Source organism: Sturnus vulgaris, chromosome W (assembly GCF_052056855.1).
Source record: "Sturnus vulgaris isolate bStuVul1 chromosome W, bStuVul1.hap1, whole genome shotgun sequence".
In the NCBI taxonomy this organism is placed as follows: Eukaryota; Metazoa; Chordata; class Aves; order Passeriformes; family Sturnidae; genus Sturnus; species Sturnus vulgaris.
The window spans coordinates 40515864-40534547 of NC_142282.1; the positions used below are offsets into that span (position 1 = coordinate 40515864).

The window sequence follows — 18684 nt, forward strand, 5'->3', positions numbered from 1 at the left end:
ATCAAAGCAATCTCCTCCACAGGTTCTAGGAGTTGAGCCAAAGCAATCTCTACCTCAACTTCTGGGAGTGGAGCCAAAACAACTTCAGAGGCAGGGAAACTAAAGTCTCTGCCTCTCATGGGTGGGCAGAGGGACAGAGGTAATTGGTTAATTTTAAGGGCGTTCACCAGAAATCCTAAAACTGGGGATTTACTGATAACAGCAATAGTTGGTCCTAAACAGTCACTTATTACATTTGTGGTTGACACTGGAGCCCAAATTTCTGCATTAACAAGAAAAGCTGCCCAGAAATGTGGAATTGTTCCAATAAGGAAACAATGCTGTGTTCTTAATGCCTTAGGAACCACAGAAGCTATGGATATATCTCTTGAAAAAATTTTACTGCCTGGAAAGGAAAAATTATTACTTATTAAAATAGTAATTGGAGATATTCCAAATGATTTATTAAGAATGGATGTCCTTGCTGGGAGGCAGTGGGAAGACGAAGAGGGCTGCCTTTGGTCTTTTGGGAAGCCACGTGTTAATATTAGTCTGCTCCAAGCCGCACCTTTTCTACTGTTCAGCAAAATTACTAATGTAAAACAATACTGTCTTGCCCTGGTGCCAAAGAAGGGTTCAAACGAGTTTTACAGGACTTGAGAGACCAAGGAGTAATAATTAACACTCATTCTCCTTTTAACTCTCCAGTATGGCCAGTCTGGAAACCTAATGGAAAGTGGAGGTTGACAGATTTTTGCAGCCTAAATGCCAACACAGACCCTCTCACAGCAGCAGTCCCAAATTTAGCTGAATTAATAACATCAATTCAAGAAAAGGCTCACTCAATCATGGCAACTATAGATGTCAAAGACATGTTTTTTGATACCCATACAGTCAGAAGATATGGACCGTTTTGCCTTCACATGGGAAGGACAGCAATACACTTTCACTAGGCTTCCCCAAGGATATAAATACTCACCCACTCTGGCCCACCATGCTTTAGCACAAGAATTAGAAAAGATACCCAAACCTGACAATGTAGCTGTTTATCAATACATTGATGATATCCTAGTGGGAGGAGACAAGCTGCAGCTTGGGGACCATGGCAACAGCATATTTGGCATGTAGGCATCAGTAGCCATGTGATGTTTGGGTCATATACCCAGTTCTCTGTGAATACAGGTTGTTCACTTTTAATGGCAGGGGCATATTCATCGCCACTATCGTGGACGATCATGGCCCATTATAGCATCTGGTCTTCAACCTCAGTTTTTTCTTCTAGTCAAAGAATATGTGAGGTAAACAATATGGAGACACAAAGGTCAATGGAGAAAGGAGGGGGAGGAGGTGCTCCAGGTGTTGGAGCTGAGATTCCTCTGCAGACTGTGGTGATGACTATGGTGAAGCAGCTGTCCCCCTGCAGCCCATGGGGATCCATGAAGGATGCAGAGATCCACCTGCAGCCAGTGGGGGAGGTGCTCACACCTGAGCTGGTGGATGCCTGGAGGAGGCTGTGATCCTGTGGGAGACCTGATGGAGAGAGGGGCCCCCTGCTTCCAAGTTGGTACAGCCTTTCCTTGGAGGACTGCACCCCATGGAAGAGTGACCCATGCCTCAGCAGTTTTGGGAGGACTGTTTGCCAGTGGGAGGGACTCACGTTGCAGCACTTTTGGGAGGACTGTTGCTTGTGAGATTGGAGCCATGCTGGAGAAGTTCACAGAGAACTGTCTCCCTTGGGATGGGCTCCACAGAGTAGCAGGGGAAGGACCCCTCTCCGTGAGCAGTGGAAGATCTCCAGGTAAAGAACTGACCAAAACCCCAATGCCCTGTCTCCCTGCACTGTCGGTGGGAAGGAGGGAGGGGTTGGGAGAAAGAAAAGGTGGTTTTAAGGGCTTATTTTACTTCTCATTATCCTCCTCTGACCTTGTTAGTATTAAAATTCACTTTGTACCTCTAAGTGGAGCCTGTTTTGCCCTTGGGGTGTTTTCTCCTAGTCCTTATCTCAACTCATGAACCCTTCGTTAATTTTTTTTCTCTCCTCTGCCTAGCTGTAGCAGAGGAGGGTGAGTGAGTGACTTTCGTGGGTGCCAGGTGTTTGGCCAGTGTCAAACCATGACAGCTGGGTAATGGGTGATAGGGATTCCACATTGGCTAATAAGATATGAGCTAGTTGTTTTACATTAAAGTGCTCATCTTAATTTTTCCAGCCTTTTGAGGGGTGTCCCCAAGAAATATACATATCCCTTATTAATATTCTGACTCCACATAAAAACCATGTTTCTAGAGCATCTCCTGGACCTTCTTTATATATTATAACTGTTACCAAATTTCAAAAAAACCTTAATGAGACTCCTTAACACCATTTTTTTTGTGTTAAAGAGGGCATCATTTATTCACACACCTGGAAGGGCATGTGTCATGGTTTGACACTGGCCAAATGTCAGGTAGTCGCAAAGCCATTTGCTTACCTTCTTCTGCTACAGTTGGGCAGAGAAGAGAGGAAAAAAATTAACGAAGGGCTCATGAGTTGAGATAAAGACTAGGAAAAAATATTCTAAGGGCAAAACAGCTTCAAATTTAAAGGTATAATTTAAATTTATTTTTAACAGAGTCGGAGGAGGATAATGAGAAGTAAAATAAGTTTTTAAAACACCTCTTTTCCCCACTCCCTCCCTCTTTCCCACTGACAGCACAGGGAGATGGTGTGGGGGGTCTTAATTCGTCATTGTTGGGGGTTGAATTGTTCCCTTTTCTTTCTGTGGAATTTCTCCCATTGTTATGCCGAGTATTTGTGGCTACACCTTAGTAGCTATAGTCTTCTCTCGAAGGGGAGTGGGGGGAGACCGGAAAAGGAAAAGGGGGGAGAGGGGTCTGGAGCGGGCTCTCTGGCTCTCACTTCGCTCATGGAGTGGAAGGAGTATGGCCTGTGCTCCGATCTAGTATCGCCCCTGCCATCCCAGCGCCAAGATCCACGCTCCCTGCTGTTGGACATCGCTCTGCTGCTCTCCCACTTCATCCTACTACCTCCGGACACTCTGCCGAGCACCACGACTGACACCGTGAGGGGGAAGTCGCTCCTCCATCCCTCTCACACCTGGGCCACTGCCGCCATCACCCAGCCCCCTTCAACTGCGCGGGACCTGCCCTGCCCTCAGCACCGGTAACTGAGCACAGGGAGAGGGAGCCTGTGGCCAAAAGGGACTGGAACTGAGCTATACTGTTCTGTTTTGCTGTCAATTTTTATAGCTGTTGTTGTTTCTGCTATTTTGCCTTGTTAGATATCAGTAAAGAACTGTTATTCCTATCCCCATATCTCCTGCCTGACAGCCACTGATTTGAAACTAAAATAATTAGAAGGGAGGGGGTTGCACTCTGCATCTCAGGAAAGGGGTTCTCGCCTTTCCTTAGAAAAATACCTGTCTTTCAAACCAAGACAGTAATTCAAGATCTTTTTCTGTTTGCTCGGGGAGGAGTCTTTTCTCTGCTATGCCATGAAGTCCCTCCCACAGGAAGTCTTCCCAAAATTGCTGTGGCGTGGGTCACTCATGCATAGGGTGCAGTCTCTTAAGGTTAGGCTACTCTAGTTTGGAAACAAGGGCCTTTTGTCTCTATCTCTGGAAGCAGGGGCCTTCTCTCTCTATTTGGGTCTTCCACTAGATTACAGCTTTCTCTGGCATCCACCTGCTCAGGTGGGAGCACTTTTCTCACTGGCTGCAAGTGGATCTCTGCATCCCCTGTGGACTTAATGCATTACAGGGGGACAGTTTGTTTCACTATAGTCCTAATTACAGCTTGCAGAGGAATCTCAGTGTGCTGGTTTTGCATCGGTTGGCACTTGGGGGAGGGCATCCACGGAGGTTTTCTCCTTGAGAACTTCCTCTGTGACTTGATGGGACCAATTGGGGACTGGTTTGGTTGTTGACAGCCTGGAACACCAATTGGAGGATTTGGTCCACCTCCATGAATTGAAATTTTGAAGCAAGCAAACCCCGGGAACGGCTCTTTTCTGGCAGGAGTGCAGGTAACAGGGCCCAGGCCTGCATCCACTGCAGGCCTGCAGGCCTGGCGGAGGGGCAGGGCCAGGCTCCCCTGTCTGGGAAGCTGGCATGTCCTGGCAGGGAGGAGGGGTGGCCATCGGCAGTGGGTGCTGCAGCTGAGCCCAGGGAGGCTGATTGAGATCTTAGATGCCCTCCCACCCCCCTTTCCAGAGCAGTGGCTGCTGTCGGGCTCGGGCCAGCCCCTCTGTAAGGGTCGGTCCGAAGTTCCCCTCGATTTTGCCTCCCGACCGTTGCAAAGAGACCTCGAGGACCCCCACCCAGGCTGACTCCGAACAATGGTTTACTGGCCGGGCCAGGTGGATGCTCATGACTGTGTGCTGGTGTATTGTGTTCACTGGACCGTGCTGTCATGGCACCAACCAGAGACTGTGTTGTACCAACTGAGGACTGCTTGTCCGTACCTGTCTCCTGCAGCACCACACAATGGTCCATAAATCTTCCCACCTTTTGGCCAGAAGCCACTCGCTTTGGAGAAGGACTATAAAAGAGCGACCCTCTGGAAAGAACCCTTTGAGATCTCTCCACTGATGAAGACACTTGAGATCTCCCCACGGACGAGGACTCGTCTATCAGATGACCCGCGAGGACGCCCGGCTCGTCTGTTGGTAGCTATTCTCCCATCCCTTCCTTTCCTTCCCCTTTCCCTATCCTATACCTCTCCCCTTTACCGTAACTGAATTGTTGGCATTTGATGAAATGCATTGCTGTTGTTGATTAAACTGATTTTCTGTTGTTGAATAAACTGATTTTGTCCCCTGCATTTTTGCCTGTTTGCACCTTTGAGATCAAAAGAACCATCACGACCCCCGCTCTGCATTAATAGCGGATCGTGACATTAAACTGGCGTCACGGACAGGATTTTCTGGCAGACAGAAGGGATGTAAGGTTGTCTGTATTCTGTATCAGGGGAAGGAAGTCTTACTCCAGCCGCACCTAGCTGGCCACCTTGAATGGGTGAGCCTGTCTAGAAAGCAAGGGGGGTTTTTCTGATTTCCCGCAGACTGCAGACACCTTGGTGTGGAGCATCCCCAGACTCGCTTGAGGGTTCTGTCGTCAGAATTTCACAAAAGATCTACTGGTGCAAAAGGCGGGACACTGTTGTTGTTGTTGTTGTTGTTGTTGTTGTTGTTGTGTTGTTATTTATGATGTTTGACTACTTGGTGCAGTGAAGAGACAACCTGGTCTTTTGTAACTAAGGAGTGCCTCCCAAGTAGTTTGGTCTCTTCACCCACACAGGGAAGCCAAGGGGGACACACAGCGAAAGCTGTTTCGTTGTGTGTGGTAACTTAAGCAATAGACCTCCCTGTTGTGGTTTTTACTTATCCCTTCACAAAATGACTGAGAATTCCACTGTAACAGATAAAGCTGCATTTTATGCTCTATTAGCTAAGTATAGCGCCAGACCGTCCCAAGGTGGGGAGGAATGGGCGAACAATAATTGGTTTAATCTGGAGAATGTGATTGATAGAATATATTCTCTGCAACATGAGTCAAAGTTCAAACTGGGCAAAGATAAAACCATGCTCTGCTCGGTTTTAGGAGCTTGTCTTACGGCAGCTATAGAAACTCACTCTGAGCGCAGAAGTGAGGAAAGAACAATTATAGACTCTCTACAAAATCTTGTTCAAATTTTGCAAAAACAATTAGATCAAGAAAGGAATGAGAACCATTTGTTGCGAGATGAAAATAATTTGTTAAAAGCTGCCTTAAGAGAAGAATGGGACGAAAATTCAAAGCATGCTGATTCACCAAAAGGAACACAGGAGAAGGAAGCTATTCACATTAATCCAATGTACTCTCAAAAAGACCCAATTTTGATGAAAGACTGTGGGGAACACTGCTGCCCCAACTTGAAACCTGTGATTAAAATAGAATATGATGATATCAGTGATGCACCCCCCGAGCAACCTTCTCCACAGGTTCTGGGCAGTGTACCAGAGCAAACTTCTCCACAAGTTCTGAACAATGCACCAAATCAATCTCCTGCACAGGCTCTGGGAGTTGAGCCAAAGCAGTACACCTGCACTGGGTTTTCCCAAGGGTCTGAACATTCCCCCACTTCAACCCACCACACTTTAGCCCAGGAATTAGAAAAGATACCCAAACCTGACAATACAGCTGTCTATCAATACATTGATGATATTCTGGTGGGAGGGGATGAAATAAAAGTAGTGGGGGATACCAAACAAAAAATAATCTCTCATTTGGAAAACCCTGATTTGCAAATTTCCTCAGAGAAAATTCAAAAACCTTCTCAGGAGGTGAAGTTTTTGGGAATTTGGTGGAAAGGAAGTATGACATGTATTCCACCTGATACTCTAACCTCTCTGGATCAAATTAAATTGCCTGAATCCAGGAAAGAGATCCAACAGGCTCTAGAATTATTAGTGTTCTGGAGAAAACACATCACAGTCACTACTGAGACCCCTCCCCCTGACAGGGTGGCCCAGAGATCCTCAGTTGGGAAGTGGTATGCCCAGATCAAACATTACTGTAACATCTTCTCAGTGATAGAAAGAGCTGTAAAAAATCTGGCAATACAAGAAACTGAGAGCTTGGCTAATAGCCATGACAAACCTGCCTTGGTAAGTAAAGTAGCCACTCCTTTCTCCCCTGAACAATCAGCAAATTCTTGTTTCACTGATGCTTCTGCCAAACGAGAGGGAAAGGTGGGGAAATACAGGGCAGTAGCCCTCCCCACTTCTACTGGTGAACAAATTATTACTGAGGGAGAAGGCAGCTCTCAGACCGGTGAGCTGATAGTTGTTTGGAGTGTTTTCCGACTTGAGGTACAGAATATCTCTCTTGTTTACATCTACACTGACTCCTATGCTGTGTTTAAAGGAGGTACAGAGTGGCCTCCTTTTCAGCAGCAAAATGATTGGGAAGTTAACAGAATTCCAGTCCACGCTACACACTGGATAGTTCCATCATTTTAATCTCCTGCCTCCTGGAGGCAGACTCTGTTTGTGTTTACTTTTCACAGAAGAACACCGAGGGACATGAAGAAGCACCCCCCTTAGTGTTGGATGACAAAAACAAGGTTTTTCCTCCTTTCATGGTGACACAAGGTGATGATGTCACAATAACTTGTAAATTAGTGGCTGGATCCCTCACCAAACCTGCATACAGTTATGGCACAGGACTTTATGGCCGTGTTTTATATTGTGAAATTCATAATTAGGACTGTTGGCTAAACTTAACTGCTATACAATTTTCCTATAAAATCGTGTGTGGAAAAAATGATACAAAATACTGGGGGGAACTTGATGTTAATGTTGTAACACCTACTACCCAACCACCGGTTGTGCTAAGCCCTATGATTTTTCAATTTGGACCTTATGTAATTAGAAAAACTGGCCAACAACAAATATTGTTTAATCCGGCATGGTCTCTCAAACAAATCAAATTGCTGATGCAAAATAATGTCTCAGAAGTTCAGCCAGCTTGTTCACCCTTTCTACAGACTTCTTTTGAGGGATGGACAACCTGGCTGCGGAAACGAAATCCTTCTAAAAAATGAATGGCAAGAGACATAACCGGTGTTGTGGGAACAGGATTGGGAATTTTGAATAGCATCGATTCGGAAGTACTAATGAATAAATTGGCTACCACAGCTGGAGATGTAATCAAATTACAACGGCCCCTGAAAACAGCCTTAACAGCTTTGGGGACCCAACAATGGTTGTTATCAAACATATTACCAAGTTGGGAAAAGGTAAACGTAAATGACCACAAATTGATAATCGATGCACTTGGTGCTACTCAAAATAACATCTCTTTGGCTCTCAGTTGTATCCAGGCCCAGTTGTGGATGCAGTCAGTTGCTGCTTTAATTATAAGAGAAGGTGAGGAAGGCACTTTTCCCACTGAAATTCGAAAAATAGTCTGGGACAGTGCCACTGATTTTGAAAAAGAATTCCAGTCCTGGTGGAACGTAGTAAATTTTACCTATGATCCCAGCACAAACACTGCCACAGCCTTTGTACTGACAATTCGTAATGCTTCAGTGCATTCAATATTCCCCATCATTGCATTGGGGTTGAACCATGACGGAGCTATTCTCTATCCTTTCGAGCATAGGGAATGGGCCTGTCAAATTGGTGGGAGGTGGCAAACTGTCAATTTGGAAACTTGCATTGTCCGGGAACAACAAGGGTTTATCTGTGAAAGTAATGCAATTAGAGCTCAAGATATCTGCTTGGACACAGAATGTTTGTAACTTTGAAATCCATCCAAATGAGATTCCTGAAACAGTACTAGTATATATAGGCAATGGATGTGCATGCTTTAGAACTGCTTGTGATAGTGTTTTTATAGAAAATTTGGTACTGAATACTAAAAATCATTCAAACTTTTGTGTCTGCAACTTTACTAAGATTTCAGGATGTGATTTTTCCTATGTAGCCCCAGTTACTTCTCACCATCTTTTGCAGTCAAATTACACACTGATCCACCATCTATTGCCCACTCCAATTGGAATGAACCTCTCTCTGGTGAAACAATTGTTGCTCCACCAAGATCTGATCGAAATTTTGGAGAAGGTCAAGAAAAACGGACAGAAAACTCTAATAGCTGTTCATCACAATGTGGAAAAAATACATCGTGTTTTAGAAAGAGTAAAGACAGATGCTGAACACAGGTGGTGGGATACTCTATTTGGGTGGTCACCTACTGATACAGATGTCCTGAACAAATTGTGTCATCCCACCATTGTTCTTTTGATTTTAGTTTTAATTGGTTTTGTTTTGTCAGCAATTCTATACATCATGACTTGGAGAATAACGAAACGATTAACACAATTGGCATCTGTGACAGATATACCCAGATCGGCTACTGTTGACATCCCTAGGGTTATTGACACAAGGTTTCAAATAAAATAAAAAATGATTATTTTCTTTCTTTTTTTTAATCTTCTAATTTCAATGAAAAATTGATTTGTTTCTAATCAAAATTGAAAAATGTAAGTTGTTAGCAATCAACAAAATTGAACATAATTAATCTGTTTTGTTTTCCCTTTTCTCCTTTTCCTTATCCTGTCCCTTATGTTTTTCCTACTTTCCTGTCTCTGTTTTCTGGGATATGCTACCAACTTGGACGAGTCCTGAAGACACCACAACTGAAGACTTCAATACAGCTCTACAAAGGGGGCACTCTTGACGACGATCGTGATTCACGGGGTGGTGTAAGGGTCGGTCCGAAGTTTCCCTCGATTTTGCCTCCCGACCGTTGCAAAGAGACCTCGAGGACCCCCACCCAGACTGACTCCGAACAATGGTTTACTGGCCGGGCCAGGTGGATGCTCATGACTGTGTGCTGGTGTATTGTGTTCACTGGACCGTGCTGTTGTGGCACCAACCAGAGGTTGTGTTGTGCCAACTGAGGACTGCTTGTCCGTACCTGTCTCCTGCAGCACCACACAATGGTCCATAAATCTTCCCACCTTTTGGCCAGAGGCCACTCGCTTTGGAGAAGGACTATAAAAGAGCGACCCTCTGGAAAAGACCCTTTGAGATGTCTCCACTGATGAAGACCCCCTGGAGAAGACCCCTGAGATCTCCCCACGGACGAGGACTCGTCTATCAGATGACCCGTGAGGACGCCCGTCTCGTCTGTTGGTAGCTATTCTCCCATCCCTTCCTTTCCTTCCCCTTTCCCTATCCTATACCTCTCCCCTTTACCGTAACTGAATTGTTGGCATTTGATGAAATGCATTGCTGTTGTTGATTAAACTGATTTTCTGTTGTTGAATAAACTGATTTTGTCCCCTGCATTTTGCCTGTTTGCACCTTTGAGATCAAAAGAACCACCACGACCCCCGCTCTGCATTAATAGCGGATCGTGACACCCTCCCAGCGTGCGAGTCTCCTGAGATCCTGGCACAGCTCCAGGATGGAGGCTTTGCATCCTCCATGTGAGATTTTAACCCTTTCAATGCTCAGATGAGACTTGCAGACCTTCAATCCTTCCTTGAGTGAGAGGAAAAAGAACAGACAGGATACACCAAAGTCAGTGAAGCAGGAGTCAGGTTCCAGATGGAAGGAGAATGAGGAGATGTCATGAATTTGGGCTGAAAATCCTTTTGTAAGCTGTAAGGATGGACTGTACTACACCAAACATTCCTATAAACCGTGGAGAAAGACATGGGGAGTTGGAGTGTTCAACTTGATAGATCATTGAGCAAAAGCACCTGTGTTGAGGACCCTTTGCCTCGAGGGAAGAAGGGGCTCTCTGTTCCTGGGGATGAAGTATGAACAGAGAGAAAGAGAGATGAAGAGAACTTTTGCTTTTGAACAGTTCATTCTTAAAAGTAAATACCCCATGAGTTTAACATGGCCCATAAGCACAGTATCTGGGAAGGCTGTGAAGATGGGAGGAGTTTTCACAATTGCAGATTCCTGGGCAGCTGCTGTTCCTGCAAAGTGAAGCCACAAGAGAACTGTTTTTTTCCTTCTTGTGGAGAAGTCCCTATAGCCTGACAAGGGGAGACTCGTCTCCCTAGAGTGAACTGAAAAATATTATTTTTAAGTTGGTAACTGACTGAAGTGTTTCTGTATGTTGTTGTTAAGAAGGAGAAGAAAGTGTGGAAGAGAGGAGGAGGGGGGTCTGAAGGTTTTATTCTGAATTTATTATTTCTTTATGTTGTTAATAAAATTTTCTTTATACCCTTTAAGTTTTAGACATGCCTTGCTTTTGCTCCTAATCCTATCTCACAGCAAAAAATGAGTATATTAAAATTGGAACATCTAAACCACTACACTCAGCTCCGACACTTGGAGCACCTTCTCCCCCTCTTTCTTTTCCATTGACCTTGGTGCTGCCACGTTGGTGTCCCTCACATGTCCTCATTTCTTCCTCTGACTAGAAGAAAAAATGCTTCTCGTAGGTACCATTACCAACAAGTTCCACTAATTCAAAGATTCTTGCAGGATCCTGCAGTGCCAAGAGGTTGACTTCGTCCAGGTTCTGCACTGGGGAGTCACCCGCCATGTTTTTGCTCTCAGCCAGGCAGCTCCACTGCCACAGAGCTGGCACTATTTAACGCCTCTCTTCATGCAGTACTGCTAGCTAGGGGCGGCCAGGTCAGAAAGGCTCCCCACCGCGGGGGAAAACTGTGCATGTGCTGTTTTGATTTTCTTCCTAAATATGTCATCACAGAGGCATTACCAATCTTTCTAATTGGGCCAGCAGCATGTCCATCTTCAGAGCCATCAGAGATTGGCTCTGTTGGACACAGTGGGAGCTTATAGTGATGCCTGGAAAGGCCGAACTGGAACAGAGACTAGACAGAGCAAAAGGAACAAAATAGATATTTATTAAAAGGATACACCTTGGACAGTGCAAGAATCCAGCTGGGGGTACACCCAAGTCAAATCCAAGATGGATCCCGGTCATGAGTCTTTACACTTTTATTAGTTTTGGTTTATCTACATATTGGGGTCAATTATCCAGCCACAGCTCCAGGCTATGAAGTATCAGCCCCCTGGCTTGCCCCCTTTCCCTCACCTCTGTTTATGCTTTTTGGGTAACGGTTGTCCTTGATTCTCTAGCTAGGAAGGGATTGTTTTGTCTAACTACCCTGTGAAGATAACTTACTAACACCTAATATGAAGTTTCAGAGTTACACACTAAGCAGCAGAGATTCTGAAAAATATAAAATCTAAAACCTAAGGCATCATTTCCCCCCTTTAGAGCAGCTTCTCACAGAAGCTACCCCTGTGGCCCCCCTGCTGCTACCAAAAATCCAGGGTGTGCCAAATCAACACAGCATGTGGGATCACTCCTTCCTAACATGCCCCCTGATTTCAAGAAATGTGTTGCTAATATACAGTCACTAGATGCATATTATAATTTTCCCATTACCATAAAAACCCTCCCTATGTTCCCCAAGTTCCCAAACTCAGCCCTTGTTTCAGTTGTAGTTGCATTTCTAACCCCATGTCTTCTCCTATCTTCCAACATCTTTGCTTGGAGAACAATTTCTGCATGCCTTGCTTCTCTGCTAAAAGTCCACAGACACAGTGTCTTCTCTGATAAAAGTTCACAGTCACAGTGTCTTTCTACTAAAAGCTCACAGTTACAATAGAAATTGAATTTACCTTTTTGGTATCATAACCTGTGAGCAATTGAATAAAGGGCTATTCTCTGGTTGAGATACCGTAAATTTAGGCTCTACAAATTTAGCTTCTGCATACAAGGCAAATAATGTTTTTCTGGACCATGCCCATGTTAAATTACTTCTGTCAATTTGTATTATATTTGTTACATTGGGGAGTTGCACACACCAATGAGGGCTGAACACTGTAACATACTTGGCTTCATATTGATATGATGTGTATAATGGAATAAACACTGGATCCCATGGATAAAAGTAACATGGCTTGGTGTCATTGCATTCCTCAAAGGTAATATTTTCTGGCCCAAGTTCACCTTCACTATCTTCAATGGCAGGATGAGGGGGCTTGATGCATGACAAAATCTTCACATTTATCTTTGAGCGTGCAAAGTCATAAGACTTTTGATATAGTTATAAATTACAAGGTGGATTAGGGGAAGGTCCATAGGTTTGGTAGCTCCATGCACCATGGAAGTGGCTTCCCAGTCCCTGCAAGCTCCTCTCTTCTCATTGGCCCAATGTCTGGCTAAGTATGTATGTTGCAGAGGTTACATTGATCATGTTAAAAATAAAGGATAAGTTCACTGGTATCATAAAAAATTGTAAACTTTGCTCAGCAGACTGAGGTAAAACAACACATACACCTTGATCAAATGTGATTCTGTATTTTCATGAACCCCATGAATAGTTCCCATGCAAGGTTCTGGTGAGTCTCATTTCTAGTGGTTTGTTGTCCTGAGCACATGCACAACATACATATCCCTATGAACATAAGCAACATATTCTTACTATTGTTACCAACAGAACTGAACCACATCTTAAGAGCTTTTACAGTGTTTGCACCAGTTGCTTGAGAGAAGGCTTCTGCCTTCACTAACCCTGATCTAACTTCTACCCCTACTAACACACATTGCTTTCCTTCAGATTTATGAAAAGGTCCTATATAATCCACTTGCCATGTGTCCCATAGGCCTTTTCCATCACTTATGTGTAAGGGAGGTTGCTCTAAGGGGTGACACTCTAGTCTGATTCGACACTATTCACATGCAGATATACAGATGTGGCACATTTTATGAGTTATTTGCCATCCTTTACTTACTGCTTCTTTATAGAGGTCTTGTACCCCTGTGCACTGTCCTTTTGAATGCAACCATTCTAACAATTGGTCCCAAATTTCTATTGGAGCTTTTACATTCAATAGGGCTAACCTAACTAGTTCATCTGCTTTGTTGTTCCAATGACTAGTTGGGGTTCCATCCTCTTGATGAGACGCTACCCATCCTACTAGAAAGGTTCCCCCCCTTTGCTATGGAGACAATTTCCTGCCATTTTTTTTCTGCCAAACAGGGACTCTGTTCACTTTCCAATCATTTTTATCCCAGAAAGAGAGTAATTCAGTGCACAATTTAAATACTGAAAAGGAGTCAGTAGAGATGTATACAGGGGTCGATGCTATGGATTCATGGTTAAACATGCTCCAAATTGCTATCAGTTCCCCTACTTGTGCATACCTTCTCCTTCTGTTATTATTTTGTCCCCTGGTTCATTTCTGTTGGGGGTTAGGTTTCTTAAGGGAATTTTTTTCCCATTTGTTGTCATGGAAATAGCAAATGAACCCTGATTAAGAGACAAAAGATGAAGGTTGTGGGGGAAAAGCAGTGTGATTTTTGGCAGTTTCTTATCTGGGGGTAGTGCGATCTTTGCCGGGGCTTGGAGAGCAGGTGCTTCTGGGTTTTGGTGCTGGACTTCTGCCCAGAGGACTTGCTGCTACTGCTGAACCTCCTTGCTGTTTCTCCTTACCATTGGTAAGCCACTGCTCTCAGGAGCGGCTGTTGGACTGGGACTTTTCAACACTGACCCTCACTGGGTGAGACCCTCACCATCTGCGTGGGTGCCTCAGGGGCCTTCCACCTCTTCCCTCTCTCCAGAGGGAACACTTCCCGGCTGCTAACTGGAGCCTCTGCTGTGGCTGCCATTGCCAGGACACCACATGGGACGTGAGAGCCAGGGGAAAACCAAAACACTTCCCCTTCCACCTTCTTTCTCTCCCTGAGGCTGCCATTACCCCCTGAGGAGAATCAGAGCTTGCTTTGACTGCCCTCTGAAGCCACCTGAGCCAACAGTGCCCCCTGAAGCCACAGGAGTCACTGCAACCTCTCTGCCTTGACACTAGCCATCAGTGCCCCCTGCGAGTTGTGGTCATAACTACACCAAAAGGGAAAAGTTGCTTGATGAGCTAGAAAAAGGCTGTTATTGGGTTTTCTGGGGTGTTGGTGTTGTTTGTCTTTATATACATTCTAGTAAAAAACTGTTATTCTTTTCCCCATATCTTTGCCTGAAAGCCACGTAATTTCAAAGTTATAATAATTTGGAAGGAGGTTGTCATCTTTTCTATTCCAGGAAGGTTCCCACATTCCTTGGCAGACACCTGTCTTTTAAACCAGGACAACTTGCAAGGCTACAGTGCGATACTTCCAAACTTTACCTTCCCTTTTTGACGATGCATCAGTAAACCACACATTTTGTAGCTGTTCTGAGTATGGGGGAGCAACCTGAATTACAGAGGGTGTCAAATCAGTTGCACTATTTGGGATTACATCTTCTTGCAAAGGGAGATTTTTAGGAGTCCCTTCTGTTACTTGAAAGATGGTGCAATATTGTTCAATTTCGTGCATACCACTTTCGAACAAAAGTCTGCTGGGCCACCTTGCCAGGGGGTGTGGTACCTAACAAAACTGGCTCTATAACTTTAAAAGGCCCTCTCAGAATGTTGACAGATAGTTCTCTCTGCTTCCCAAAGGGCAAGGCTTACTACAAACAGGCCCTTTTCCCAGGTGGTATAGCATTTCTCTGTATCCTTAAAACTATGAAAATAAAATCCAATGAGTTGGGTAGGACCATCAGATCCTTGCTGCCACAGATATATTGGCAGCCCTGAATTAGCAAATTTACATTCTGTTTGTACAGGGTCTTAGGGTGTATAGGGCCTAGTGCTTGGTGTGTAGTAGTCTCAAAAATCAGAAGCCATAGGGCCGCATTGTGAAGGGGGGTACTATCCCATTCTTCTCTTTCTCTTAACAAATCATACAAGGGTCTTACAATTATTGAGAAATCTGGGATATGTTTTCTCCAGAAGACTAAGAAACACAAGGCATGTTGCAGGTCTTTTTCGTTTTCAGGCATCTCTGTCTAAGAAGGTGAGGGTGTCTGTGAGAATGCAGACCATTACTCATCTCCACCATATTCCCAAGAACTTCACTTCCTGTGAAGGGAGTTCTATCTTTTCAGAAGGGATTTGCAACTCTAGGGGTTCCAAGTATTCATTGATTTATATATCCCTTTGAGTTGTTTGTACTGGGCCAACTTCATTTCCTGATACTAAGATGTCATCGGTATATGGTATACTTTTACTCCCAGTGCAGAAGGAATGGGTGAACGTTCCTGTGCTAAGGCGTGGTGCACTAAAGTTGGGGAATTCTTAAACTCCTGTGGGGGCAGGTAAAAGTGTACAGATGGTCTTCCCACGTAAAGGCAAAACACTCTTGATCTTGGTCTTATGGGGGGACCCATATAAAAAGTGTTTAACTTCAATCATGGCCATGATCTGGTGAGCTTGTTCTTGTATAGTAGATATTATCTCATCTATATTTGGGACTGGGGCAGTGAGGGGCCCCATATTAGCACTAAGACGTTAGTAGTCCATGATTAGTCTCCAGTTACCATTTGGTTAATGAACCAGCCACATGAGGGCATTATAGGGAGAGTGTGCTTTGACCACTATCCCTCTCCCTTTCAAATACTCAATGACTGGAGTAATTCCTTCCTTAGCTTCCAAGGGCAAACGATAAGGTTTAACATTAGTTACAAAAAAAGAGAGGAAGAAGAGAGACGGCACTTAGCAGGCACAGAGGAGGAGTTTCCATTCTGAATGCCCACACTTTCCCTTCTTCATTGGTCCAGGATTTTCCTTTTAGGAAGTCTAGTCCCAGTAGATCCTCTGGAAATTATCCTAAAACCATTAGGGTTTCAATTGCTTTTTTCTTCACCCAGTAACCAACATTTCACTATAGCTGTCATTTGGGGCTGTAGGTACCCAAAAGCATCTGCTACAAATATACACTTATACTAGAAAACAATGGCAGATGAGGAAGCATCTTTGACTCTTAGGGTGGACATTTGCACTCCAGTATTTATTAAAAAGGTTATGGGGACAAATAAGACAAGTTATTAGTATATCTCCTTTCAATTTTTTGGTAAGCTTTCTGATAAAAAGCCACCCTTTGTCTCCTGGCTCACCTACTAGGGACAAAGGAAGGGATTTTCCAATGTCTTTTCTTTTGGTGGTTCTTCTAAGGGAAGAGCTGCAGCAGGGACAGCAACTTCTACTGATCCTTCTTTTGTCGGCCACCCTTTCAATAATAACTCAAATTTATCAGTAGGCTGAGCATCTATAAGTGTTTTTGGATCCCCTTTTGCAAACCCCAAATCCAAAGACACTTTCTTCTGTGTTCCCCACTTATATTGACTCATCCTCCGTGCCTGGGGGAAAATGCCACATTTTTAGGTATTGTCGGGGGCATTGGTGTTTTCCATTCCACACGTTGGAGTGCTTTGGAATCAGTCTTACTGGGAAGCACTGGACCATATTTTCTACCATAATTAATCAATTCTTGTCTCACTTCTCCTGGAGTCCAGATTTTATGTTCCCTGCAAATACGATCAGGGGTTATAGCCCCTTCCAGGGCAGCAACAGTTCTTTCCCCATTTTTGAGGCTTATTATCTGACCTTGGAGCTGAATATCCATGGGTTTTAGGGGTTCTGGAAGTCCTCTGATAAGGGTGGGGTCATTGTTTCATGATCTACTGGTATCATCATGGGAGATTCATGCCAAAGTTTTAATTCTCAGTCATGCATGATTTGCAAACAGGCAGCTTTTTGCACAGTCTGCTATTTGATCAGTAGTTCCCACTATCACCAGGGGTTTTCCCCTTTTGTATTTAGTCCACCAGCCCAGTAAGCTGCTCTCTGTGTAAGAGACCAGGGAGCACAGTTGTCACTCGTAGTCAGGAAAATACCGAGTTTCCAATACCCTTCAGCCTTTTTTTCTGACAATAAAATTTGATCTCCACTGAGGGACACTCTCCAGACATTTCAGTCTCAGACTCCTTAGAGGTTCAACCACATTCTTTTTTCAATTTGGCTAATTCAGTAGCCATGTATGGGACTTCTTTAGTTGTTATTTCAGGTGATTTATTCTCTGAGCCCTCATACACATATTCAGTTTTAATTAGTGGCTGTAGAGAGACCGGCAATTTATCAAGTCAGTCACACAAAGGGTCTAACTCACAGAGGGGGTAAGTTGTGGTTTTTTGAATGACCCTGCTTCAGACTAATTGTCCTCTCCCCTCATTAACATTGCAATTCCTTTTAAAGTATATGGGCGTGAACCCTTTCCTCCTCTAGTAGAGACTGCAAGATTTTAACCAAATTTTGCAGTGACACAATGGTATGATTTTCAGCCTTAAGCCGTTACTTTTTTTCTTTTATGCCAGTTATCACAGCTGTGCCAAATTCTGCACACACCATAGGTTTTCTGTCTTCGTTTTGATTTGCTAATTTAAATAAACTCATTTTTCTGTTGTGAGACAGAACCAGGAGCAAAAGAGCAAGGCAGGCCTAAAACTTAAGAGAGTATAAAAAAAATTTTATTAACTACACAAACAAAGGGGGGGGGGGAAACAAATTCAGAATAAGATTTTTTTCAGACCACTCTTTCCTTCCCTTTCCCAACTTTCATAACAACAAAACAAACATACAACAAATACTTCGGTCAGTTCTGAATTTAGTCTTTTTCAGTTCACTTCCAGAGAGAGAAGCTTCCTCTTGTTAAAGCTGTAGGGATTTTTCCACAAGAAGGAAGAAAACAGTCTTCTCGTGGTTTCATTTTTCACGATTTGCATCCGCCTGGGAACCTGCAATCGTGACACTCCTCCCAACTCCACAGCCTTCCCAAAGCTGTAGATGTGGGCTATGTCTGTTTCATGGGGTATTACTTTTAAGAATAAAATGTTCCATAGCAAAGGTTTTCTTCATTTTTTTTTCTCTCTGTTCATGCTTCATTTTCAGAAAACTGAGATCCCCTTCTTTCCTTGGGGCAAAAGATTCTCAACACAGGTGCTTTTTGGTTAAATCATCCATCAAATGGAACATTTCCATCTCCCCATGTCTTTCTCCATGGTTTATAGGAATATTCAGTACATTAGTTTATCCCTACAATCTTACAAAAGGATTTTCAGCCATCTTGACAGCATCTCCTCATTCTCCTTCCATCTAAAAAAACTTAGCTCTTGCGTCACTCACTTCAGAAATCTTCTTATTCCCTTTCATATTCAAAGGAAGGCCGGAGGTTTCGCAAATCTTATCTGAGCACTAAAGAGTTAAAGTTTAACACAACTGCAAAAGTTGGGCCAGGCTCAGGGCACGCTGGGGGGGGGGGCGGCGGCTGAGGTGTCAATCAGCCTTTCTGGGGC

General features: G+C 44.0%; 1 pseudogene; it reads right to left on the reverse strand.

Annotated features, from left to right (window-relative positions):
• Nucleotides 1-16452: 16452 nt before the first annotated feature.
• On the reverse strand, nt 16453-17475 carry LOC148220188 (uncharacterized; annotated as a pseudogene).
• Nucleotides 17476-18684: the final 1209 nt, after the last annotated feature.